Below are 6398 nucleotides of genomic sequence, written 5' to 3'. Positions count from 1 at the left end.
TGAAATTACCTATGCTGTGCGAGACTGGTCTGCTAAATGGTGTCACTTACTTGGCCAAGCGAACCTTCAAGCTATTCTCAAATTTGCATGCTGAAACCTCAACTCATGTTATTCTTTAGCAAGTGTATACCTGCCTGGGCTTTTTGACATGTACTTGTTAATAGAGAAATTTTAAATGTTTCCGTATTCACGTTTAAAAGCTAATAACAGTGTTAAAAATAGCCCGGATTGCTTGCACTGCACGACTGCCATTTTTATGCGCTGCTGTCGCCATCTGGTGTTGAACATCGAAGATTTAAACGCATGCGCTGGCCTGTTTTTTTACCGGATACTTTTTATTATTAGTTCTAAAATCCAGTACACACGCAGTTGGTCCCACCCATAGCCTTCAAGGCTAGTGATGGGCCCACACTCTAAACAAGTACTATAATACTGGCAGACTTTTTGTTGAATGGGCTCAATCACAACACACTTCAGTGACACGCAAGAAAATTGGCAAGCTTCAGTATATAACTTTGTGGTATATTCGACCGAAGCAGAGTCCAAAGTCCAAAGAACGACCAAAGCACCGACAGGGCATCAAAAATAAAAACAAGCTGTTTCTTTTTTTGTAATCTTATTTACACGCTTCTTCATTCCAGTAGTTCCATAGTAAAGAGGAAAAGATGTTTTAACGATGCTAAAATATCATTCCTTTGCATTACTTCGTTTGGAACTTCATTACACACGTAGTTTCCTTTATATTGTATAGGTCTATGGCTGTATGTATAATGAGAAGGCGGGAAGGTAAATAGGCTGTTTGTAGCTGCTCCTGTTTGTTTCATTGATAATCTGAAAATAGTAAGCAACAGCTCGTTATTGGACCTTATTAATCCATTTACTACTTCAGCTATCTTCAATTTATGTGAAATTGATACGGATAACATCCGTAGCTGTTCAGAAAGGACATACATGGGTGAGAATTTATTGAATAATTTATCATACGAATAGCACGTTATTGAAGGCGACAAACATGGTCTCAATATGTTTTGTATGTCTTGCCCCTCGTTTGCAGGCAATAGCACAAATCGCTGAGCGCAAATGAGAAATACAGAACGCGTGAAATCGAAAGACCAAAGCACTCTACAGCTTTTAGTAATACATGACAGCCATGACTTCATTTGGAGCAGACAGTAATAATTTGTTCCTTCCAGTGCATATCAGACTCAAACACAGCACCAAGATATAACTTGCATTGCGTCACGCTGAGCGCATTCTTGTTGTTAATAATTGATGCAACGTGGTGATAATTTATATTATTCGCGAGTGAAACACGGCGTACTTTATTTTCTGGTTATAAAGAGTCAGCTGATTACTTATGTACATTTGTGATACTTGGCTAAGTTCTTCATTAAATGTACATTTCAGTTCCTCTAAATTATCGCCTGTGGAAAGTAATGCTATGTCATCGGCATGCATAATAGGTTCAGAATCCTTCAGACCTGACGGAAGATCGTTATTATAAAGAAAACAGAGGCCCAGCAAGGAACCTTGCAGAAGCCAGAAAATAGTGTTTTGTAGTAAAGAGGTTAGATTGTTTACAGCAACATATTGTTTCCTATTTGAAAAATAACATTTAATTGGATTATAAATATTTCCTTTCAGACACTAATTTTCCAATTTCTGTTGCACAGTATTGTCTGATCTACCGCATCGAAAGCTTTGGATACATCTAAGTAAACTACTAAGGCTAGTTTGTTATTATGCAGTGCAGTGTTTATGAGTTGTGTAAGAACAACAACTGCGAAAGACGTTGATCTTTGGCGCCAGAAGCCATGCTGATTAGGACAGATGATGTTATATTTCTTTTAAAAATTTTGTATACGCTTACAAAGTGTCTTTACAAAAACTGTATTGATTGCATTTAGCAGCGATATAGGCCTGTACTTTTCTATGTCGGATCGCTCACCGCTATTAAAGATGGATATGACCTTCTTGACCTGCAGTTGATCAGGATACACTCCATTTTCCAACGTATGGTTTAAGATATGCAGTAGATAGATTCCCAGCATATCAAAGTTGTTTTTTATCAGCCTAACAGGTAATGCATCAATCAGGTTCTGCCGCCTTAGAGACTGAAGGGTTGTTTACTGTTGTAACTAATTCTTCAATTTCTATGTGAGGCAATGCAAAAGTGTTGTTGTCACGCTCTGCCATTTTCACTGAAGGAACATCAGCATGTACTTGTGCAGCTACCTTAGGCTCTACGGAGGCAAAATAGGTACCAAATGATTCAACTGTACCTTCGTCAACAGTTTCAGGGAAAGTAGAGATGTTCGATCCTAAGCCGATTGCGTAATTTACCGTGTCCCAATGTTTTTTTGTATTTACATGCGCCTGCTTCACGAGAGATGAATAACATGTTTTTTTCCTTTTCCTCATAGAGAACACAGATAGCTTTAGATAGCGTTTAAATTGAGTTAGGTAAGATTCGTTTGATGTGAACTGTTACCATTTGTGGTACCATTTATGTTTTTACAATGTTAATATTTCAGTGTTCATCTAAGGACACTTTGGGTAGATGTATTTTTATGGGTCGTCACAGACCGCCGTTTAACGGCATTTTTAAGTGTATCTAGAAATTTCATGTACTCGGTATCAACGTGTTTATCATATGCCGTAATGAAATCTGTTCGTTCTAATATTTCACGCAGCCGGACCTAGTCTATCTTACTCAGTGTTTTACTATGTACCGAATGTAGTGTTTCTCAATAGGAACAATAATGGATTAATGGTCTGCAATCAACTCGCCGCAAGGACCAGCCTGCGCAGCTTAAGTAATATGGCACAGGATGGGATCTAGTTAGTAGTTGAGGTATCGGGGCGCGAGTTGCTTCTGTTTAAAAAGCTTTCTCCGAACGTATTAATGCTCTTTCGAACAGCTTACGCCTATACGCCACGCTGTTACGGATCCGTACGCCGACAACGGCGCGCGCAGGCGCAGGTTAGACTTTTCTGACAGTAACGCTATTATTGCGCGATGATGCACAGGAGCGGTAACTGCGCTCGGACTGCCACTGCGGCAACACCAGATACGCTTGCTCATCGATATCGCGCCAATCAACAACGTAAATCTTTCTTTTGATTGGAATGGTAGGCCCTGCCCAAACGGGCAAGGCCTCTCAAAAATTGGCCTATAGGCTCATTGGAGTGTCCCTCCCCACGGTAATCTTTAGTAAAAGGCGAAAGATTAATACGTGGATTTGAGGAGAGACCTGAGCGATGAAATTACCTATGCTGTGCGAGACTGGTCTGCTAAATGGTGTCACTTACTTGGCCAAGCGAACCTTCAAGCTATTCTCAAATTTGCATGCTGAAACCTCAACTCATGTTATTCTTTAGCAAGTGTATACCTGCCTGGGCTTTTCGACATGTACTTGTTAATAGAGAAATTTTAAATGTTTCCGTATTCACGTTTAAAAGCTAATAACAGTGTTAAAAATAGCCCGGATTGCTTGCACTGCACGACTGCCATTTTTATGCGCTGCTGTCGCCATCTGGTGTTGAACATCGAAGATTTAAACGCATGCGCTGGCCTGTTTTTTTACCGGATACTTTTTATTATTAGTTCTAAAATCCAGTACACACGCAGTTGGTCCCACCCATAGCCTTCAAGGCTAGTGATGGGCCCACACTCTAAACAAGTACTATAATACTGGCAGACTTTTTGTTGAATGGGCTCAATCACAACACACTTCAGTGACACGCAAGAAAATTGGCAAGCTTCAGTATATAACTTTGTGGTATATTCGACCGAAGCAGAGTCCAAAGTCCAAAGAACGACCAAAGCACCGACAGGGCATCAAAAATAAAAACAAGCTGTTTCTTTTTTTGTAATCTTATTTACGCGCTTCTTCATTCCAGTAGTTCCATAGTAAAGAGGAAAAGATGTTTTAACGATGCTAAAATATCATTCCTTTGCATTACTTCGTTTGGAACTTCATTACACACGTAGTTTCCTTTATATTGTATAGGTCTATGGCTGTATGTATAATGAGAAGGCGGGAAGGTAAATAGGCTGTTTGTAGCTGCTCCTGTTTGTTTCATTGATAATCTGAAAATAGTAAGCAGCAGCTCGTTATTGGACCTTATTAATCCATTTACTACTTCAGCTATCTTCAATTTATGTGAAATTGATACGGATAACATCCGTAGCTGTTCAGAAAGGACATACATGGGTGAGAATTTCTTGAATAATTTATCATACGAATAGCACGTTATTGAAGGCGACAAACATGGTCTCAATATGTTTTGTATGTCTTGCCCCTCGTTTGCAGGCAATAGCACAAATCGCTGAGCGCAAATGAGAAATACAGAACGCGTGAAATCGAAAGACCAAAGCACTCTACAGCTTTTAGTAATACATGACAGCCATGACTTCATTTGGAGCAGACAGTAATAATTTGTTCCTTCCAGTGCATATCAGACTCAAACACAGCACCAAGATATAACTTGCATTGCGTCACGCTGAGCGCATTCTTGTTGTTAATAATTGATGCAACGTGGTGATAATTTATATTATTCGCGAGTGAAACACGGCGTACTTTATTTTCTGGTTATAAAGAGTCAGCTGATTACTTATGTACCATTGTGATACTTGGCTAAGTTCTTCATTAAATGTACATTTCAGTTCCTCTAAATTATCGCCTGTGGAAAGTAATGCTATGTCATCGGCATGCATAATAGGTTCAGAATCCTTCAGACCTGACGGAAGATCGTTATTATAAAGAAAACAGAGGCCCAACAAGGAACCTTGCAGAAGCCAGAAAATAGTGTTTTGTAGTAGAGAGGTTAGATTGTTTACAGCAACATATTGTTTCCTATTTGAAAAATAACATTTAATTGGATTATAAATATTTCATTTCAGACACTAATTTTCCAATTTCTGTTGCACAGTATTGTCTGATCTACCGCATCGAAAGCTTTGGATACATCTAAGTAAACTACTAAGGCTAGTTTGTTATTATGCAGTGCAGTATTTATGAGTTGTGTAAGAACAACAACTGCGAAAGACGTTGATCTTTGGCGCCAGAAGCCATGCTGATTAGGACAGATGATGTTATATTTCTTTTAAAAATTTTGTATACGCTTACAAAGTGTCTTTACAAAAACTGTATTGATTGCATTTAGCAGCGATATAGGCCTGTACTTTTCTATGTCGGATCGCTCACCGCTATTAAAGATGGATATGACCTTCTTGACCTGCAGTTGATCAGGATACACTCCATTTTCCAACGTATGGTTTAAGATATGCAGTAGATAGATTCCCAGCATATCAAAGTTGTTTTTTATCAGCCTAACAGGTAATGCATCAATCAGGTTCTGCCGCCTTAGAGACTGAAGGGTTGTTTACTGTTGTAACTAATTCTTCAATTTCTATGTGAGGCAATGCAAAAGTGTTGTTGTCACGCTCTGCCATTTTCACTGAAGGAACATCAGCATGTACTTGTGCAGCTACCTTAGGCTCTACGGAGGCAAAATAGGTACCAAATGATTCAACTGTACCTTCGTCAACAGTTTCAGGGAAAGTAGAGATGTTCGATCCTAAGCCGATTGCGTAATTTACCGTGTCCCAATGTTTTTTTGTATTTACATGCGCCTGCTTCACGAGAGATGAACAACATGTTTTTTTCCTTTTCCTCATAGAGAACATAGATAGCTTTAGATAGCGTTTAAATTGAGTTAGGTAATATTCGTTTGATGTGAACTGTTACCATTTGTGGTACCATTTATGTTTTTACAATGTTAATATTTCAGTGTTCATCTAAGGACACTTTGGGTAGATGTATTTTTATGGGTCGTCACAGACCGCCGTTTAACGGCATTTTTAAGTGTATCTAGAAATTTCATGTACTCGGTATCAACGTGTTTATCATATGCCGTAATGAAATCTGTTCGTTCTAATATTTCACGCAGCCGGACCTAGTCTATCTTACTCAGTGTTTTACTATGTACCGAATGTAGTGTTTCTCAATAGGAACAATAATGGATTAATGGTCTGCAATCAACTCGCCGCAAGGACCAGCCTGCGCAGCTTAAGTAATATGGCACAGGATGGGATTTAGTTAGTAGTTGAGGTATCGGGGCGCGAGTTGCTTCTGTTTAAAAAGCTTTCTCCGAACGTATTAATGCTCTTTCGAACAGCTTACGCCTATACGCCACGCTGTTACGGATCCGTACGCCGACAACGGCGCGCGCAGGCGCAGGTTACACTTTTCTGACAGTAACGCTATTATTGCGCGATGATGCACAGGAGCGGTAACTGCGCTCGGACTGCCACTGCGGCAACACCAGATACGCTTGCTCATCGATATCGCGCCAATCAACAACGTAAATCTTTCTTTTGATTGGAATGGTAG

The 6398-nt window shown here is 39.5% G+C and overlaps 1 non-coding gene across 1 annotated transcript; it reads right to left on the bottom strand.

Annotated features, from left to right (window-relative positions):
* Positions 1-3136: 3136 nt before the first annotated feature.
* Positions 3137-3262, bottom strand: LOC139056495 (U5 spliceosomal RNA). Its single transcript, XR_011512382.1, has one exon. It is a non-coding gene; the product is annotated as a U5 spliceosomal RNA (small nuclear RNA).
* Positions 3263-6398: the final 3136 nt, after the last annotated feature.

This window comes from Dermacentor albipictus, chromosome 2 (genome assembly GCF_038994185.2).
Source record: "Dermacentor albipictus isolate Rhodes 1998 colony chromosome 2, USDA_Dalb.pri_finalv2, whole genome shotgun sequence".
In the NCBI taxonomy this organism is placed as follows: Eukaryota; Metazoa; Arthropoda; class Arachnida; order Ixodida; family Ixodidae; genus Dermacentor; species Dermacentor albipictus.
This window is presented reverse-complemented; position numbering and strand designations above follow the sequence as displayed.